The 22,446-nt window shown below is 37.5% G+C and overlaps 1 pseudogene; it reads right to left on the bottom strand.

The window, feature by feature from the left end:
- Nucleotides 1–1,821: 1,821 nt before the first annotated feature.
- Nucleotides 1,822–3,355, bottom strand: LOC119535448 (annotated as a pseudogene).
- Nucleotides 3,356–22,446: the final 19,091 nt, after the last annotated feature.

The raw sequence follows: 22,446 nt of genomic DNA, 5'->3' as shown, positions 1-22,446 counted from the left end.
AGATAAAGAGAAAATTCTGACAGCCACAAGAGAAGCAATGTTCACATGCAAGGGAACCTCAGTAAGATTTAAGTGCCAGTTTCTCATTGGAAACCATGGAGGCAAGAAGTCAGTGGGAAGACATATGTAAGGTGCTGAGAGCAAACATTTACCAGCCAAGAATTTTATATCCAGCAAAATTGTCATTCAAAAATGAGGGTAAGATTTAAGACATTCCCGAATAAATAAAAACTGAGGGAGTTTGTCACCACTAGACTGGCCTATAAGTAATGCTAAAGGGAGTTCTGCAGGTTGAAGAGTAAAGGCATTAGACAACTGACTGAAGGCACACAAAGACATAAAGATCTGTGATAAAGACAATGACATGGGTAAATATAAATACCAACATTGTATTTTTAATTTTTTTGTATTAAAATTTTTTTTGTTTTTAGTTTTAGTTTTGCTTGTATTTTTAATTTGTAATTACGCTTTTTATTTCCTACAGAATCTGACAAGCAAATGTATAAAATGTAAGGATAAATCAATGGTTTTGGACTGAAGTATAAATATAATTTGTGGCAAGAACTACATAAAGATGGGGAACAAAGGGGGATAGGAATAGTCTATGTGTGCTATTGAAATTAAGTTGATATCAAGCCAGTCAAGATTGCTATAGATGTTAAATTTAAACCCCATCATAACCACAAAGAAAATATCAGAATATGCAAACTCATAGAAACAAAGTGGAGTGCGGGTTATCAGGGGTGAGGGGTAGGGCAATAGGGAGTTAATGCAAAAGGTGCATAGGGCTTCTGTTGGAGTGAAGGAAAAGTTTTAGCATTGGATGATGGTGAGGTTACTGCAACATTGTGAATGTGATTAATCCCACTTCATGTTATGCTTGGGAGGGGTTGGGATGAGAAGACTTATGTTGTATGTATGTTGTAGTGATTAAAAAAAATAAACTGAACTGATAACAATGAAATGCTACACATGATACTAAATGGGGATCTGAGAATGAAGGAGAAGACTCAAAAGGACATTATTGGGACATAAGAAAAAATTATAATATAGACCGTAAGCTTTATGTCAATGTTAAATTTCTTGAACTTGGTAACTGTACTTAAGGTGGTTATATGTGAATGTCCTTGTTCTTGGGAAATGTACATGGAAGTATTATGTGTTTGAGGAGTATGATATGTACAGCCTGCTCTCAAATGTTCAGAAAATAGATAGATGATGGATTGATAGATTGGTGGATAGACAGAATGACATGGCAAATGTAGCAAAATGCTAAAATTGTTGGAGTTAGGTATCTGGAGGAAGTGGGGGTATATTGGAGCTCTCTATATGGGGTTTGTATTATTTTTGCAGCTATCCTGTATGTTGGGAATTATTTCAAAATAACAACTTAAAAAAAGAATTAGTGCAATGGATTGATACACGTAAAAAAAAATTTTTTTTAAAATCAGCTGTTAGTTTATTGTACCAACATCTTAGAATTGGCTTGCTACATATTCAGAGATAGGACTGCCATGACAACTCATGACATTTTTTTTTCCATAACAGCTGCATAATTTTTGGACCCTTATTGCCACATTTAATGACCAGATTATTTTTTAAGGAGATGTGCAGGTTCTAAGAATATAAGAAAGGTATATATAAAGTACACACATGGATACAGATAAGCAAATAGAACTGCATTAAACACATAATTCATATAACTAGTCAAGAGACCTGTCAGAAGCGTCTCACAATTTGTATGTTTTGGGTACACAGCACATTTAGATTTCCCTGTCACACTGGTGAAAAAAGCTGCTTAAGAAACATTGATGCAAAAACTTATGAAGATTTAATGAAGAATTTAAGTGGTGGTTCACTTTGTGATGAACTGGCAGGTGACAGGGCAGCTAGAGAAAACATGTTAACTTCATTGATATCCACGGATGACTTCCTAGAAAGACCTGATGGCTTTAGAAGTAGGAGGAGGAGTTGGAGATTTAAGAAAGCTGCTTGCCTGTTGTGGAGTAAAATAGTTACCTCAGGAGCTGTTTCCTGAGCTTGAGGAAAGTTTGGTGGTGATCGAGGTTTTACCTCCTTCCCCAATACTGAAGTATGAACTGACGCATTGTCAGGCTAAGTTTCTTTCCCTGGAGAAAGTTGATTCAGACTGGTTGAGCCCCTGGAGTTGTGTGACATGTTGACTGGACATTGGGCTTTGTTCTGGACCAGTTCCTGGTACTGATTGACTCAGACCCGCTCAGCATCAGTCTTTGATCCAATAATGAACCAATTTGAATAATCATTTGTGGAGAAGTGGGATGTAGACACCTGGCTGTCACTTTGTTCCTCTTTTCTGCATGGCTGTATTTTACCATAGGACAGAGGGTCACCAAGTGACTGTATAATAGTCAGCTTTGTTTTCTGATACTGATTACCCACTTACTTTCAAATACATAATCATCCTTCATATCATGGGCTGGCCAGACTGTTGCCTGTGAGTCATCAGATTTGATAGACTTGTTCCACTTTAGCATATTTCTCCACATCTACTTCAAAAGGTACAGCCAAACTACAAGAACTCTGTTTCCACATATCTACACAATTTCCTGCTTTAGAAATTTTGAGATCATTTGCTGATCCTGCTTTTCTTTTCTTTTTTGTAACAAATCGAATAATCTTAGCTGAGGAGGAGGTGGACATGAGATAGATCCTGCTTTGATTCAGAGAGGACCTAGAATATCTCTTGAAACACCAGTTCATTGGGCGAGTGCTCATATTTTGCTTGTTATAGAGCAGCCTGTTGCAGTGCAGGTCACTGCTACAGAAGGATCCAGACATAGTCGTTCAGCTGTAGCTAAGATCAGTTGGCTTTCTAGCAAAAGTTTGTCTTCCTGGGTCCGTTTATGGTTATCACTTGTTATTGAAGGTACATCATAGATTAAAGTCTGTATTATTGGATGTAAAAGAATATGCCTACTTTAGTAACTGGGGGATTTCATGTTACAGGTCTGCTTGTAGTCACGTATTTCTGCTATTTTGACACATCTGCAAGGGAAAATATTAACCTGAGATTTTTTGTCAGGAGATCACCCAAAGCAGGAGGTAATTCTTCTGCACCCAAGTATTCAAGCAACTCCCCTTCTTCCTAATAAGGCAGTTGAATGGTCTTAGAATCTGATCCATGTTTTCCCCTGAGCATCAGAGACTATCACTTATTTCCTGGGTTCAGGTTGACCACTAAACCTGACCGTGTTTCTTGCATAAAAAGCTTCTCTGACAAGTTCATATTTCTTCTTAATTTCTGCTCAACTTAAGGCTGTTTTTCACATTCTTCAATATATGTGTCATAAAGTTTTGAAATACAGATTTTCATTATAGTATGAGATAGACGTCCAAAAAGAAGAGAAAATGTATAGGCATTGATGGAGTCAGGCGAAAATCACGTCTTTATAACCATATAGTACGGAGCAGGCTCGGACCTGCCCCTCATCTACGAGGTCCCGTGGCCAGTACCTCCAACTGACCAAATTTTTTAACATTAATGAATTCAGAATGAAAGTGAAAAAATACACCTTAAACCTGATCATCTTTGGATGATGCCAGGGCACCAACTTGTTCTGAAAACTTTGAAATAATGATGTTTAAACTCTTCCGAAAGCAAAGATTGAGACAAGGATTTGCATGAAGCTGTTTTATTTTGGAGATGGTTTCAAAAAGCAGGAGTGAGGGAATGGGGAGAGTGAGATGGGGTATTTGGCAAAGCCAGTGAAGGGCACATTGAGATTGCTATAGGAAATGCGGACCTTTGAGAAATGTACAGAATGTCTTCTAGAATTACCCATCTAAAGGACAGAGGGTGGGGTATTTATCCACTGGTTCCCACCCTCTCCCCTGTAAGTTTAATATTTCCTTAGGGTTTCCATCTCAATTGTTGGGCTGCTCCTGTATTCTTCTGAGGCCTTGGAGAAAGCCTGGAGGTAAACAAACAAACACAAACATTCACACACACACACACAAAACAGCTGTGTAGGAGAAGGGACAATTTCAGTGTGCATGAAATTGCCCCCCACAGCTGTGGGTGAAATCAGAGGCGATCTGAGAGGATGTGACAGGGGACACAAACCATCTGTTGCAAAAGGGAAAGGATCAAGTATTTATCCTGCCTAATTATGGCTCCATGTACCGAAGTATTTGATGAGGGAAATTTGTTCTTTATGGAATTCCAGCTAGGAGTTAGTAACCAGGAGAATTAGTAATGAAATAGAATCAGAAAATCACTGTTTTCAACCTTGAATGAAATAATGAATTCAGGCAATGATCATGAGTGGTTGCCAGTATCCCAGAAAGATGAGCAGAGATAATGTCCTCTTGATGGAATTATGAAATATCCACTGGGAAATATTGTCTCTCTTCAATCAAACAAACAAATGAATTGTCTTGACATCTAACTACCACCTTATAGGGGACTGAGGAATCTATTAAGCACCACCCTAGGGCTGCAGTCAGCAAAATCCAGTGTGAAACTACAGGACAAATGACAGGGCTTTTCAAACAAGCTGTAAGGGCATAACAGAGGAAAACCTGTGGGTTACAAGACTAGAAATTTGCAATCAGTCAAAATGCAATGGACGGACTTTTAAGTGGATCCTGATTTGAACAAACCAATTGGTTAAAAAAAATTTTTTTTTTAAATCATCAGGCAAATTTAACATTGACTAGACATTTACTATTAAGAAGTTTTTGTTCATTTTAAGGACTGATAATGGTGTTTTGTCTATTTAAAGAATTAAATTGCAGTAATAATGACATTTAGAAATAAAAGGTATGAATAATAAATGCAAAATCCAGGGTAATGGTAACAGTCTGGGTGGAAGGCATTTGGGGTGCTGGAGGAGCTTGCAGGTAGATAGCTTCAGTTGTGATGTTTGAATTATTTAGTGTGGTTTTACAGATGTTTTATGCTTTACAATATAAAACTGCACATTACTGTATATTAAATTCAGTATAATAAGCAGTTAATAAAAAGACACAAAGAGGATGTAATTGATAAAATCCAGATGATTTTACAGAGTTTATGACCTAGGACTGCCAAATAAATAGTGCAGGAAAAAAAAAGGGTTGCAACATATCAGATATAAGCACTTGAACATCTTTTTGGGGTCTTGATGTAAACAAACTGTAAACAATATTAGGCAATTGGAAATAAACATTGAGCAGATACCTGAAATCAAGGAATTTTTGTTATTTTTAGGAGCAGTAATGGTGTTATGATTTTGTTGAAACAAAAAAGGTCCTTATCTTTTTTTTAAAATTCAGTTTTATTGAGATATATTCACATACTGTACAGTCATCCATGGTGTACCATCAACTGTTTACAGTACCATCATATAGTTGTGCCTTCATCACTACAATCAATTTTTGAACATTTTCATTACTCCAAAAGAGAATGAAAATAAGAATAAAAGGTAAAAGTAAAAAAGAACACCCAAATCATTCTGTCTCCCCCATCCCGCCTATTTTTCATTTAGTTTTTGTCCTCATTTTTCTACTTATCTGTCCATACCCTGGATAAAGGGAGTGTGAGCCACAAAGTTTTCACAATCACACTGTTATACCATGTAAGCTACATAGTTACACAATCGTTTTCAGGAATCAAGGATACTGGGTTGCAGTTCAACAGTTTCAGGTACTTCCTTGTAGCTATTCCAGTACACTAAAAACTAAAAAGGGATATCTATATAGTGTATAAGAATGCCCTCCAAAGTGACCTGTTGACTCCATTTGAGATCTCTCAGCCACTGAAACTTTATTTTGCTTCATTTCTCTTCCCTCTTTTGGTCAGAAAGGCTTTCTCAATCCCATGATGTCAGCTCCAGGCTCATCCCCAGGAGTCATGTCCCACGTTGCCAGGGAGATTTACACCCCCTGGGAGTCATGTCCCATGTAGGGGAGAGGGCAGTGAGTTCACCTGCTGAGTGGGCCTGGGCGGGGGGGCACATTTGAGCAACAAAGAGGTTCTCTGGGGGTGACTCTTAGGCAGAATTATAAGTAGGCTTGACCTCTCCTTTGCAGTAACAAGCTTCGTAAGGGCAAACCCCAAGATCGAGGGCTCAGCCCACTAAACTGGTAGTCTTCAATGTTTGTGTGAATATCAGTAATAACTCAGGTGGCGAAGTCCAGCATTTCCGCATTTTTTCCCAGTTCCTCAGGGGGGCCCTGCAAATACATTTTTATTTTCTGCCCAAATTACTTAGGGATGTATTGGAATTTCATGCCAACCTGTACAAACCTACCAGATCTCACTTCCCATTCAAAGCTCCATGTAATTATGGTGTTTGAACCAACTGACTATACAGGTTTAGTGTGCTATAGAAAATGTAGATCCTGCACCAAATAAACATCCTTTTCCTTGGTCTCAAACAGAAGTTGAAATTTTAAAACACAGTCAATATCATCCTTTACCCTTTGGCCTGATTTGCCTTAGTCCTAACCAAATCTGCTTCCTTCATATCTCTAACTGAAGTCTGAACTCTTTTGTCAGTTTTTTTAACAGTTGCTGTGTGAGGTAATACTGACATCCACAGCTGTGGAGCTCTAACTCTGAGCCTCAGGTGTCACACAGATACCCAAAGTTCCAGAGACCGACCAGGTTATACACAAAGAACTCAGCATTTCAGAATTTGTAGATAACCATTACAACTTAGGAATAGATGTCATTTTTTACTGGTTCTTTATCCTATAATGAAGTCAACTTTTAATAAATAACTATTATTTACTTTTCATAGTAACAAAATATTTCAAGCATAGTAGGCATTTTAAAAAGGTTTTTGTATGTTAACTGAGAACTTAAAACAAACTTTATCCTATTTTTCCCTCTTGGGGAAAAAACCTTAAGTTCCTTACATAGACTGTGTTGAAGTTCTTTTTTATGAGTGTTTGCATAGTTCTTTCCCAAACCTAAGTGTGGCAGTTAATCTTCTTACTACCTTTATAAGCTGTAAGAAAATAAATGGAAATGTTAGTTTCTGAAAGGTGGGTCTGTCAGTCTCTTCCCCTTCTATATATTTTAGTTTAACCATTAGTTGAGTGCTTACCCAGGTGCCAGGCGCTGGCCTGGGCTCTGAATGCAACAGTGAATGAGACAACCTGGCTAGTTCCTGCTGCTATGAGTATGCATCTATTTATTACTATTTATTTTTTATTGCTATTTATATTTTGTGTGTGCTTTATTTTTCTGATAAATTGAATTTTAACCATTTTAACCAGTATGGTAGAAACAACCTATTAAAATATCAATATCTATTTTCTTGACTCAGGTATTTAGAATCAAAGCTAAATATAACCTAATTCTCAAAGTTTAGATGGGGGAATGATCAGAGAAGCAGGTGGTCGTATTTTTTTTTTTTTTTTTAGGCTGTGCTCTAAGATTTAATTCTGAGTTTACACATTGTAGTTATTCCATATTGGTAAGGCATTATAGTGTTTGCCTTGGTTTCTGGTGTATTTCACTCAACATGCTCTCTACAGGATCCATTCACCTCGTTGGGTGTCTCGCAGCTTCACTTCTTCTCATAGTTACTCAATATTCCATTTTATGCATACCCCACAGTTCACCATTCTGTTCCTCAGTCGATGTACCCTTAGGCCACCTCCACCCATTGCAAATCATGAACACTGCCTCCACAAACACCAGTGTGCAAATGTCCATCCATGTCTCGGCTCCCAGATTCTCCAAATACACACCCCACAATGAGGTTGTAGGACCCCATGGCCCCATATAAGGCGGTCATATTTTAATGTCCAGCCTCCTTGATGGGTATAGTTCCATCAGCTTGAGTGGGGAAGATTTTCTCAAGACCTTTCCAGGTGGGAACATGGTGTTTCTGTGGTGAATGATGACAAGTTTTTTTTTTTTTTTTTTTTTTTTTTTGGCTTTTATAAAAGGGGGTTTGTTTGGTTACACAGTTACAGTCTTAAGGCCATAAAGTGTCCCAGGTAACACATCAGCAATTGGGTACCATCACTGGAGGATGGCCAGTGGTGTCCGGAAAACCTCTGTTAGCTGGGGAAGCATGTGGCTGGCGTCTGCTCCAAAGTTCTGGTTTCAAAATGGCTTCCTCCCAGGACGTTCCTCTCTAGGCTGCAGTTCCGCAAAAATGGAATGATGATAATTTATGCCTTCGGTTTGTCCCTCTAATGTTGAGTATTTTGAGTTTTTTAATAACAGATGGAGCATAGAGTTAAGAACCAGGGGTGAAACCATGTTCAGAGTTTAAGATTAGTTACTGGGTAAATGAGAGAGAATGGTTCTAGATGTCAAAACACTAACGTTATAGAAATAATTCTGATTTCTATCTAAAATGAAACTTTAGAGACTCAGATAATGGGAACTGGACAAGTCTTCAGGGGACATAAGTATTCTGGAGTAATTTCCAGTAAGTAGGTGGGTCACTTAGAAGATGGGTAGAAAGTCCTTGGAAGAACATGACTAATAGATTGCTTTTAATGTACAAAAGATTGTATCCTATTTAAAGAATTTCTTGGCAGGAGTCCTGTGAAGTGGATATTTGTTTTTGTAATATGAATAATCACCTAACTCATCTGAACTCTATATGTACATTTGCAGGTGTACTTTTGGGGAAAATTTCCAGTAATTTATACTGAACATGTTAAGTAATATATATACATGGAAAAAGGAGTCCAATGAGGGTGAATACATAGTTTTCTTAACCTTGTGCTGCTAATTCTTTTATCAGGCATTTGATTAAAACAGATTAATACTTGTATGTGTGTAGCAAATAATTCTTACCTCCTTGGTTGCCTGAGGTAAATATTTGTACAATGGGAGTAACTTTTCTGGTAACTGAAGCAGTATATAGCAGTTTTGAAATCTACAAATTAGGAATCTTTTTATTTCAATGTATTTTTAAAACATTTTACAGAAAATATCGAACTTAACAGAGAGAGAATACCCATAGCTCCACTTTAACAATTATTGCAAATGAGTTATTTTGAAGCATATCTCAAACTAGCATTTCATCTGTAAATTTTCTTAAATTGATATTCTCCCCCACCGTCATTCTGGTGTATTGTCCTCTGATGGTTGTGCCTTGCCTTACTGTCTCCTAATAATAAGGTAAAAATTCTTCTCCTTCCTTTCCATTTTATAATTACACACAGACATACCTGAGCTTTGTTAATCTAAGCATTCTTTAGAGTTTTCTAAGGGTTAGGTGGGATCTGTGGCATTTATTTATTCCTTTGCTTTGGAGGAAAGGGAAAAAGGCAAAGAACCAAGAAATGAATCTAATCTGAACGGGTGTTTTGCTGTGGTACTTGAAAATAAGTGATTTATTTATCTGGAAAGGGAGATTCACTCTAGTTCTAATTCTAAAAGTTAAGTAATTTTATCATTTCACTTGAGATGTCAACCTCAATTGCTAGTCTTATTATTTTTTAATAGCTAGTTGACTAAATTCCTTTCCTCTTTAAGGGGGTGATTGGTGTATGGCATCTAAGGTACAATCCAGCATAATGTACAGTTGTTCTCTCCCTCCCTTCCCGCATTCTCCCCGCTCTCTCTCCCTTTCTCCCACCTCTGACTGTTGGGAGAGGTCAGGGGTAGAGGGAGAGTGTGTGTGTGTGTGTGTGTGTGTGTGTGTGTGTGTATTTGAACTAAGGTGGGGTTCTTAACCTTTTCTGTACTCTGTACCTTGGACACCTTTGCAGTCTGAAATCTATGAACCTCTTAGGATGTTTTTAAATACATGTAATGAAATACATAGGATTACAAAGGAAAGCAATTATTTTGAAATGCAGTTAGCAAAAGGTTAAAAGTCGTAATAGGTGTTTCTTAACTCAGTAAGTAACAAGTTCTAGCAGGATGTCTAAATATCAAAGGAATGTGTGTAGAGGATATTTCAACATCTGCAACAACGTAATATGAAAATAGCTGATTTATACTACTGACAAATTTTAAGTACCACTAATTCTGTAGTTCATTACTATTGACGGATGTGCTAAAATCATTTAGGGATAGTGGCAATAAAGATAGGATCCTCACCCCTCACCCCCAACCCCAGGGTCATGGGCATTCTGAATTCTGTCCATGGACCTCTGCCTGCCGTCCAGATAAAGAACACGTGCACCTGGACGAAGGCTTTGTTTGTGTCCCGGGTTGCTTTGAAGCTAACATGTTTAAATTTAGAATATAATCATCAGATGAAAATTTTTTTAAAACTGCCAATTTTAGTGGCTTTTTAAAATAAGCCATAGCAATCCAATAATGCTGGCCCTCCAAAGGGTTTCAGTATGCATTCTGGATAGCTTTGTCTTGTCATTTTTCCTTCTTGGGCTGCATTTTCTTCCTATATATCGGTTTGTATATAATATAAAATACAATATTTTAAGGAGTTTCTAAACTTCCTTGTTGGCTATTAATGTCTTTTGCTTTTATATTTGTTTTTTTTTTTTTTAAAAAAAACATTTTAATTCTTCTGCAGGATTCGGAAACTTCAGATACGAAATATTCCGCCTCACTTACAGTGGGAGGTAAGAATTTCTGTATTTTAAATTAAGATCTTGTGTCTAAATCTGTTGCTATTGGTTTTTCCAGAGGGCTTCTTCCCCAAACTCTTGGGTGTGTAGGAACACAAAACTCTTCTTTCATAGGGTCTGTCTTAATGGGGGTTTTCCTTTGTAAGGACAAGAAATAGCTTTAAAAAAAAATCTGTTCTTTTACATGTATTTTTTTTTTTTCTTTAATGTTGGAAAGATTCTTAGGTAACAGAGTAATTTTCCTCATTCACTCTCATCCTGACAATTTGAAATCTTAAAAGAGAAATGCCTGGTAGTAAGTTTTATTTTAAAATATTTTCTGCTTCTTTTTGCTGAGATGATGACATTGTAGTGATTTTGTATTACCACAAAATAATAGCACAGTTAAATAGCCTCTGCTAGCAATTTCCAAATCATAATAAGGGTTCACAATGAGATTTTGAGACACCAGTAGTTGAAGAGAGAAAAGAAAATGTCCATACTCTTCCAGATGATGGAACCTGAAAGTGCTTAAAACCCAAGTTGGGGAAGGTGCAAGGAAACTGCTCTCAGCTTTTATATATTTTAATATAAAATCAGAGTAACTAGCCTTTGTGTTTCAGGTTAGTCTTTTCAAATGACATGTGATGACTCACTGAACCAGAGTCTTCATCAAAAGCAAAGCATGGGTAAACATTTTCTTAGGTGGTGAGCTGAGGGGAGTGAGTCTGAGGCCTGGCTTTCCCAGGTCCTTTTCTTGGTAATGAATCATTTATGCTCAGGATATTTCATACCGTGTTTATTTTCAGAACACTGTTATTAAGTTTAATCTTTGCAGATAGGAGCTGGTATTTGGTATATGCTGAATATTTTTCAAGTTACATAAGATATAAAAATATATACTTTTACAGATGGAAACTGTGACTTTATAAGATTAAACTTCTTACATCTTCCTGTTTCAGATTAATGTTTGTTTGGGGAATTCAGTAGCTTTGGGGATGGATCCCTAAATCAGTGGCATGGAGCCAAGATTACTGGTTTGATGCCTTTTTTGTAAGAGGGACCATATTAACTAGTATTCTCTGTTCAGGAACTCCAACTAGTGTAATGTAGCTTTCAGTGAAATAGCTGCAGGATATCAGCCAATTTAAAGTGAATTATTAGAGTACTAGTACATCTATTCTAGGCTGGCGACAGAGTTCCTTCGTAGTTCATTCATAGTACCTCTTCAAATTTAGATGGCAGTTTCTTTTGGTGGCTTTGCAAGCTTTTAATCTATTGTATTTTTCCTCATTCTCAGTAAAATTTGGTCTAATGCATGAGAATAAATCTTTACTTTCTATATTTAAATTTTTCTTATTTTTTTTTGTATTTCATTTATCCTCCCAATAGTTCTTTGAGGTAAGGTCTAGTTTGTCACATTTCCATTTTCAGATGGAATTAAGCAAGAATGCATACTGACTTGTAAGGAACGTGGAGTTAAAACTCGGAGGTCTTGACCAATTTTAACTCTTTAAAAGAAGAAAAAGATCGTTTGAAATACTGATCAACAGAAACAGATTTATTGAGGGCTTGTTAGGAATGGGATGAGCTGTTGTGGTGTTCCCTTTCTTTGGACCCTTGAGTAAACATTCATGTCTTTTTTGAGAAGGGTCACTTTGTATATGTTTTATTTTACACATGAAGTATGTTGGTAGTATCATGCCAAAACCTTACTATAGACAGGGATCATTTTGCATTTATAATTCAGGTCTCCGTTTATAATAGAGGGATGAGGCTTTGAGTCAACTGATTAATCTTAGGATAACTGAAATTGGAGCAACCATACATTATGTGCCTCTGATTTGATGCAATACGAAATACACATAGTACAACTTATGAAATAACTCTTGTCAAAAAAAACAAAAAAAACAAAAAACCAGATTTTGACTGGACTAAATTTCAATCTAACTTTTTTTATTGTAGTAACATATATATAACAGTACAATTCAGTGGAATTAATTTTACAATGTTGTGTTACTATTACCACTTTCCATTATTAAAGCATTTTCATCAACCAAAATAAAAACTCTGTACCCATTAAGCAAAAACTTCTCATTCCCATCCCTACCCCCAACCCCTGCCAGTCCCTGGTAACTTCTGATCTTCTGTCTCTATGAATTTGCCTAGTCTAGGCATTTCACTTAAGGGCATACAGTATTTGCCCTTTGGTGTCTGGCTTATTTCACTCAACATGATGTCTAAGATTCATCCATGTTGTAGCGTGTATCAGAACTTCATTCCTTTTTTAGGGCTGAATAACATTCCATTGTATGTATATACCACATTTTGTTTGGTTTGTTTCCACCTTTTGGCTATTGTGAATAATGCTGCTGTGAATATTGATGTATAAGTATGTTTGAGCCTCTCAGGTCATATGGTTATTCTGTTTAACTTTTTGAGGAACAGCCAAACTGTTGTCCATAGCACCTGCACCATTTTACATTCCCACTAGCAGTGCATGAGAGTTCTAATTTCTCCATATTCTAGTGGGTGTGAAGTGGTATCTCACTGTGGTTTTCATTTGCATTTCCCTAATGACTAATGATGTTGAGCCTCTTTTCATGTGCTTATTGGCTATTTGCATGTCTTTTTTGGGGAAATTTCTATTTAGACCTTTGCCGATTTTTTTTTTTTTTGGTTGGGTTGTTTGTCTTTCTGTTGAGTTGTGGGAGTTCTTTATTCTGGAGGTAAAACTTATCAGGTATGTGATTTGCAACTATTTTCTCTCATTTTATAGGCTATCTTTTCACTTTCTTGAGAATGTCTGTTGCACAAAAATTTTTAATTTTGAAGTCTGATTTATATATATATATGCATATGTGTGTGTGTATATATATACATATGTGTGTGTGTGTGTGTGTGTATTGCTCATGCTTAAATCCAACTTTGAGTTTTTAAGTAATAGAGAAGGTAGAGGGACAAATGAAATGATACCATGAGGAAACAACTAGCCAAGTCTGAGATATGGAACATTCCACAGGGGTAAATGATACGGTTTCATTAATAAAGCAGTGATATGGAAAAAAGGGCAAGGGGTGCAGTTATAGAATAAAACTTTTGAGGATAACAAAAAAGCAAGAATATGCCTACATAAGTTATTTGTGAACTGTGTAAATAGTCCTTTGAAGTAGCATTAAGTACCTGGAAATGTCTTACAGTTTTTTGCACGTAGGATGGCAGCATTTGGGGTCAGACTTGGAATTGTATCCTAGTTCGACTACTTTCTAGTTGTGTGATATTAGGTAATCTTGGAATGGATTCTTTAAATTTTGTGAGCCTTATCTTCCACTTTTCTGTCATGCAAATGATGATGCTATGAGCATTAAGTGGGTTTATGCATGCTAAAGTCCTTAAAACAGTGTTCGGCACAGATAAATGCACAATAAATTTTAGCTGTGAGATGAACAACAAATTCACCACCTTTCAATCTTAAATTCTTATGCTTGTCTCAGCCAGAGTCCATCCAGGAGCATAGAAAACATGAGGGAATTTAATAGGGAGAAGCACACAGGTGTTGGAGGGCTGAAAGAACAAGAAGATTCCATAGACAGTGGCTGTGGGGAGCAGCTACCACCCTGAGCACTTGGCATCCAATGGAAGGGGTTAAGGTTGTGGAGGAAGAGCACTGTGTAGCAGGGACTCCGGTCTCTGGGAAGAAGTACTCCCTGGCTGTGGCTGGCACCTGATGAGGCTGGTTCTGGGAGAGCCCAGGACAGGTAGAGGCTGAAGCCACCTGCTGCTGGGGTGATGCTGATAGGAACACCTGATAGAACAGGTGGCAAGCAGGGGGGAGCATATCCATCTGCCCCACTCCCGCCTTCCCAGTCTCCCTCTAGTGCTTCCTATTGGCGGAAGCTAACAGGACACAGCTGACAAAGGAGCAATAGAGTATAGCGTCCCAGCCCCAGCATTACAAAGCCAAAAGGTGGACCTGGCACTGAGAGCTTTAATATCCAGGTCACTGAAGAGATGCCAGAATCTGGGATCATTGAAGCAGCACTTACCAGGAGGTAATGGTGCTGTGTGGCGGTTTATAAGATCTGCCATTGGATTGTTAATTCTCTTTATATCCTTGTTTGACCACCATATACTGCTGCGAATGATATCTCTGAGCAGCATATCTTGCATGCTGTGTGTGTCAAACAGGGTTTTGTTTTTTTTTTTTTTTGAATGATAAAGCATTTATGGGCCCTGGATTGGCTAAATGTTTCATGACTTGTGTTTTTTTTTTTTTTTTTTTTTTTGCAAATATAAAGATATGAGAAAACTATCTTTTTGAGGACCTGCTGCTGGAGAATTAAGTAGGTTTGTTTTTCCCCAAATATGTGGTATGTGGAAGGGAAATAGAAGGATTGGTTTCTTCTCTACTACTGAAGAGTAGATTTGATTTGGTGAGACCAGGGGGGGAAGGACTCCTCTACAAAAAAGGTCCTGGTAGTGCAGAGCTCTGGGTCCCCAGATGCCCTAAGGGGGGTGGTGTAGGTGTGTGTTGAGGATTTGAGGGAGAGCCTGTTTGGTGACTACATCTTTGGTAATACTCTTTTTCTTTCATTTTACTCACTGTATTGGGCCCCATTTCCTAAATGTCTTCATTAAAAAAACAGATTGCCCAAGGCCTTAGGAAAGGACTTCTCAAAGAGAGAGCTGTTCCTGATCTTACTATCTCACTACTATTCTCAAACCAAAGTAATAACAATTCCTAGTAGGTGCTCGCCAAGTGTCAAAAAGGGAGGTATCTTTGAAGGGAAACATAAGGACTGTTAATTATATAAATGAAGTGGTCATAAAGGGGGCAATCTAGGTTCTAATTTTTGGATCAGGTGAGCAAATTAGAATGGTGTTTCCACAGAGGTTAATGCGTGGGAAATAGTCTGAGCCTACAGAGCTAGTTGTCATAGATTCTAAGTGCTGATGGGGCCCTGGCATCTCCTGGGACTGGAGTGACTATATTTTCCAAGGCAAAGATTTGAATATGTGGTATGACAAATACTTTTGGGGGAAACAGATACTTTAAAATCACAATCTTGCTAGAAAATCTAGAATGTGAGTTGGCTTTAATTGAGGACCTGGATATCCACTTTTTCCTAGACTTAATTGAACGGGGAATATGAATATCAGGGGAAGAAACAGTGTAAGATCTGTTTCTGCCACATGTGTTGTCTGGTGTGATTGATGAAAGGAAGTGGACGCTGTCCTCCGGGCTAAACATAAGGGGGAAAACTGGGGCTTCTGACCTACCGATGGGTGGTTGGTCTCTGATTCTTGACATGGAAAATAAGCAACCAGTGAATTAGAAATGAATAGACCAAAGCTACCAGTTGGAAATTGCAATATAAAATATTTCTTTTGTTTATCTTAATGATTACTCCTTTTAAAGGTGTTTTGGTGCTTCTATGTGTGTTTGAAGCAATTTTTGGAACCAAGTGGATCTTGCAGGAATCTCAGCCTTTTGCAAGGCTGTCAGATTGCCCTAGCAGAACTCGTTATTTAGCATTTGGCTTGTTAGCTAAAAAGTTGACTTCTAGGGTATATGGAATGTTGAAATCCCTTGGCTTCCTTCATGATTAAAAGAAGTTTATTTTCCATAGTTAATGGATGGGCTAGGGAGTATTTTTTCTTTTTTTTTAGTTTTTTTTTTGATTAAATTCAGTTTTATTGAAATATATTCACATATCATACAATCATCCATGGTGTACAATCAACTGTTGACAGTATCATCATATAGTTATGCATTCATCACCACAATCTATTTTTGAACATTTTTAGGGAGTATTTTTTAATAGTAAGATGTAGAGGGAGAAGCCATGGAACTTCCCTGTAAATTATACTCCAGTAAGTCACAGCAACTCTCTGATAGAAAGGTTAAAGCTTTAATAAGATGCCCATGTTTCAGAAGAAAAAGAAAGCTACATTCTAGTAACTGAGATACTAACATCAGGAAATGGTGATTTTCTTGAGAGATGAGGCCAAGTAGTTATAATGGGGGATATTATATCATCCACATTAAGCTTAGAATACTTAATGAGCATAAATTGTGGAGGTCAGAAAGTTACATAAGATTATTAACAGCTTCTTAAGGTGAGGTTTGCCCAGGGTCACGTGATGAAGTCTGTCACTTCCTTTCTGCATGGGCTCTGCATGTAGCAAGAAAGAGTATATATAGGAGACTTCCCTGGCGACATCATTAAGCTAGACTCTGACAGAAAAAGGGAAACCAAAGAAGTCATTATTTAGAATAAATCAGGAAGTAAGCAAGAAAGTAGTTACCCATGTTATCTAATCTGAGGGAGAAAACAAAATAATATTATAGTTAGTATAAAATAGCTGAGAGGGAGACCTCACTGTATGCCTTGGATATATGTGTGCTGATAATTGGGAAGATTCTCCTAGGGTCTGGGGGCCAAGTAGGATGATTTCCAAGTGAAGAGACTTAGCAGGGGCCCTGGGGTCTATGAAAACCCTCCTGAGTGTTGATGTCTTCAAGGGTAGGAACTGTCATTCATATTCATCTGTGCATGTGCTGATTGTTTTTTGGCACTGTGGTCAGATGCTATTTGATTCAAGATAGATACACAAATAAATGTCAAATAGAATTTGGGTGAGACAAAAGCATTTGAAATATAACTGACAATGTAAAGCTAACAATTTGAGGTACTTTAAACTCAAACAGAAGAAGACATCTGTAGAAATAGTGGGGATGGCCTTAAACTAGAACTGAGTAAGAAGGGCAGAAGGCACTAATGTTAAATATTAGAAACAACCTATTTAGAGTTTGTCTTTTGCAACGGACAGCTTACAGTACTAAATTATGTAGTAGCAAATAAACAGGATGTCCTGTGTATGTGATTTTTGAACTTGTCTCTCTCCTTCTAAGGAGACGGTGTGGTGGAAGCCTGGTGTGTGAATATATATAAAGATAGTGCTGTTGAAAGCTGGCTCAGAACTCTGCATGCTGGTTTTCTCTCTTGCCTCTAGTCCCAGGGGGAGGTTTTCTGGAGCTGTTTGAAAATCACTATGACATCACTTAATTTGAATTAGAATGGTTGTTTTAGAGCGAGTTGATTTTCACCAAATGATTTTGAAGGAACTTAACTAGGCAATTTGAGGAAACTGCTAAGCCAGATAGGAGACCTTTCTTCACAATGGCCTGATTTTAAATACTGGCCAATAAATAGCTGACACTTACTGACTACTTATGTGCCAGGCACTGAATCAACCCATTTTAATCTTCCAAACAGTCCCATGTCCTCACTCTACAGACGAGGCAACTGAGGTACAGGAGAGGTGAAGTAACTTGCCCAGGGTCACACAGCTGAAAGTGGTATAGTTGCTGCTCTTAATCAGGTTACTCTAATCAAAAACTTCCCCCAGAAGGTAAGTTTCTGTTTCTTGACATTATTATAATTTATTTGCTTTCAGCATGCCCTTCAAAGTTAGTGAATCCAGTAGAAACTGGGTCCCCCTGGGGCTAGAGAAATATGTGGTTATGAGTGATGAATGGGCTCACACAGATGGTTCAGGGAAGTTACTGGTAAACTCTTCCCATTTAGAGAGCTGTGAACAATGGATTTCCTCACGCATTGTTGCTCTGGAATGGGCTTGACTTTATCTCATCAGAAATGACCTGGTGAAAGGTGTGCAGGGGAGTACCAGAGTTTCCCTGTGACCCGTGTGTAAGCGTTACTGAGTACACTGTCCAGAAAGTGCTGTCCAGAAAGCACCGAACAAGCATTTTTGGTCCTAAGCTGCCATCTCCACGTGTTTAACAATGTCCTTGCATAAAAACGCCTTCACTTTTGTCCTGTACTTCCTAGTTATTATGAGTTGGACATCTCAAAGATTTATATGCCCTTGATTAAACCTTTTGTTATGGGATATTTCAAATATATACAGAAATAGACTAATATAATGAAAGCCAGCTCCAACCATTATCAACATATGGAGAGCCATTTTTGTTTTATCTATACTTTCACCTTCTTCCCCTTTCCTGATTATATTGAAGCAAATCCTAGACATCATATTACTACATTAAATACTTCAGTATATAATTCTAAAAAAAAGTCGCTTTAAAAAGTTTTCATATTAAATTAATAACTCCAAATCTAGTCGGCATTCAAACTTCCATGATCTTAATTTTTTTTTTTTTTTTTAGGTTGTTTGTTTGAGTCAGGATCCAGATTTGTTTGGTTAAGCTCTTTCAAGTCTTTTAATCAATAGGTTCCTCTCCCTTCTTGTGTGTGTGTTGTAATGCATTCAGGTCATATGTAGTCAGGTCATTTGTTCTTTTTTCAGTAGAATGTTTCACATTCTTATTTTGCTGAAGCTTATCACATATGGTCATTTAACATGTTCCTTTGATCCTTGTGGGGCCAAAATTTGACTGAAATTCATTTTTTGTTTGTTTGGACAAGACAAACTAATATGTGGTTATGTGTTCTTCCATCAGGAGCTATATAATGGCTATTTGTCTTTGGAATGTGACATGCCATGGATGATTGCTTGGATTATTATTTTGTGGTTGCAGTATAGTGATATTCTAACTGCTGTTTCCTCATTTGTTAGTTGGAATACATCTGTAAAGAGCACTGTGTCCTCAACATTTACTTGATTAACACTGAGGTACCATTTCTATAAGATAGACAGGATAAATGCTTGATTCTTGTCATTTATTTATTAACTTACAGATAGGTGCCTTGGCAAACTATGGAGATGATCAGTAGGTTTTTATGTGTGTTATTGTGAACTCATTGGTTTAAATGGTTTAAAAACTATTGAAATCATTTTTCTTAATGTGCAATTTACTCCATTCTGAGAAGCCCATGGAATCCTCTTCAAGTTGGTGCTGATATCCTTTTGATGCTACCTCTTTGATAGTTACCTAATTTTTGGTCCAAGAAATCCCAGCTTTATCTTGTACATTCCCTGTTCCAGGACTGGAGACAGCCTTTCCTCCAAGGAGCCCTGGTTCCTTTCAGTGAGAAATGGTATTTAGAGGCATAGGGTGGTCATGCCTCTCTTGAAACCAGATCCATTGGCCTCCTGGTTGTTCATCTTGTTTGCAACATTCATGCCCTCAGTTCTTTTCCCTGCATGTCTCAGTCATGGCTACTCAATTTGTGTGTCTTTCCCTGCCGTGTGCTTCTCCATTCCTAAACGTGAACACTTCCCTGTAATTTTACCCATTTTTCCTCTTTGTATGCTCTCGGAAATTTTACTTGTTTCTATGGCTTTTTTGCTTTCTCATGGACGCATTCACCTCAGTATCTGTTGAGCTTGAGGTGTCTAAAACAAAATTCTTCATTTTCCTCTCCAAATCATCTCTCTACTTTTTCTGTGAATTTAACACTGCTTAGGTTATTTGGACTTGACCTTGAAGTGATCCTTGATTCTTCCTTTTCCTTTTGTCCTCTGGCCTTGATTTACCAAGTATCATTAGTCCCTCCGTTCTCCCCATTTTGATTCCTCTGTTTTTCACATTTTGCTGCCCACTGTCTTATTTTAATAAGCACGGAACTAAATTCGTTTTAAAATAATATACATTAAAATCAACATTTTTGGGGGTATACAGTTCTAAGCTTTACCATGTATATGTTTTTGTAACCACCATCACAATCAGGATGTAGAATAGTTTCATCATACTGAAAAAAACTCCTTGCCTTTTGTAGTCATATTTTCCCCTCAACGAATCACTGATCTTTTGGGGCTTATGGTAAATAAATGTTTAAGAAACTGAAAAACTAATCATACAATTTTAAACTCCCACAATCAGTATGAGTGATCCAAATTGGTGTTCTCACCAACACTTGGCATTGTTGGTATTTATTATTTTAGCTACTCTAATAGGTGTACAGTGATTTCTTACTCTTATTTTATTTGCATTTCCCTAAAGGCTAATGATGTTGAGTATTGTTTCATATGCTCATTAGATGTTTGTATATCTTTTTTTAATTCGTTTTTTAAATTCATATTTATTGAGATATATTCACATACCATGCAGTCATACAAAACAAAGCATACGTTCAGTTGTTTACTAAATTATACTTGTGCATTCATCACCAGAATTAATTTTTGACATTTTCGTTACCACACACGCAAAAATAATAAGAATAAAAATTAAAGTGAAAAGGAACAATTAAAAAAGAACACTGGGTGCTTTTTTTTTTTTTTCTTCCCCCATTTTTCTACTCATCTATCCATAAACTAGACAAAGGGGAATGTGGTCCATATGGCTTTCCCAGTCACATTGCCACCCCTCATAAGCTACATTTTTCTACAGTCGTCTTCAAGATTCATGGGTTCTGGGTTGTAGTTTGATAGTTTCAGGTATTTACTGCTAGCTATTCCAATTCATTAGAACCTAAAAAGTGTTGTCTATATTGTGCATAAGAGTGCCCACCAGAGTGACCTCTTGGCTCCTTTTGGAAACTCTCTGCTACTGAAGCTTATTTCATTTCCTTTCACATCCCCCTTTTGGTCAAGAAGATGTTCTCCATCCCACAATGCTGGGTCTAGATTCTTCCCCGGGACTCATATTCCACGTTACCAGGGAGATTCACTCTCCTGGGTATCAGATCCCATGTAGGAGGGAGGGCAGTGATTTCACCTTCCAAGTTGGCTTAGGTAGAGAGAGAGGGCCCATCTGAGCAACAAAGAGGCATTCGGGAGGAGGCTTTTAGGCACAATTATAGGGAGGCCTAGCCTCTCCTTTGCCGCAACAGTCTTCCCAAAGGGTAAATCCTGTGATAGACGCCTCAACCCATGAAACCACCATTCCCCTATGTCTGTGGTCATGTTAGCAACCATCGAGGTGGGGTAGGCAAATACCCCTGCATTCTCCACAGGCTCCTCAAGGGGGCTCTACATATTTTTTTCCTTGTTTTTTTTTTTTTAAATCAACTGTGTGAAAAATAAAAAAATAAAAAAAAACCACAAAAAAATAATTAAAAAAAAATACAATAAAAGAACATTTCAAAGAGACCATAACAAGGGAGTAAGAAAAAGACAATTAACCTAACATAACTACTTTACTTCCAACATGTTCCTACTCTACCCCAAGAAAGTTACCTAATATAGCAACATTTCTGTGAACTTGTTCCTACTATACCCGTCAGAAATTAACAGACCATAGTCATTCCTGGGCATTCCCAGAATGTTAAATTTACCCATGATAGCTTATCTGTTCTTCTTGGATTATTGTTCCCCCTTCCTTAGTTACTCTCTATTGCTAGTTCCCCTACCTCCTACATTATAAACCATTTGTTTTACATTTTTCAATGTTCACATTAGTGGTAGCATATAATATTTCTCTTTTTGTGCCTGGCTTGTTTTGCTCAGCATTATGTCTTCAAGGTTCATCCATGTTGTCATATGTTTTACAACATCATTCCTTCTTACAGCCGCATAGTATTCCTTCGTGTGTATATGTCACGTATGTATCACATTTTATTTATCCATTCATCTGTTGAAGGACATTTGGATTGTTTCCATCTCTTGGCAATTGTGAATAATGCTGCTATGAACATTGGCCTGCAGATATCTGTTCATGTCATTGCGTTCAGATCTTCCGGATATATACCAAGAAGTGCAATTGCTGGATCAAAGGGCAACTCGATATCTAGTTTTCTAAGGAACTTCCAGACTGACTTCCAGAGTGGCTGAACCATTATACAGTCCCACCAACAATGAATAAGAGTTCCAATTTCTCCACATCCCCTCCAGCATTTGTAGTTTCCTGTTTGTTTAATGGCAGCCATTCTAATCGGTGTGAGATGGTATCTCATTGTGGTCTTAATTTGCATCTCTCTAATAGCTAGTGAAGCTGAACATTTGTTCATGTGTTTCTTGGCCATTTGTATTTCCTCTTCAGAGAACTGTCTTTTCATATCT

This window comes from Choloepus didactylus, chromosome 5 (assembly GCF_015220235.1).
Source record: "Choloepus didactylus isolate mChoDid1 chromosome 5, mChoDid1.pri, whole genome shotgun sequence".
In the NCBI taxonomy this organism is placed as follows: Eukaryota; Metazoa; Chordata; class Mammalia; order Pilosa; family Megalonychidae; genus Choloepus; species Choloepus didactylus.
Note: the sequence above shows the minus strand (reverse complement) of the source record. Positions and strands in the feature narration are given on the sequence as shown.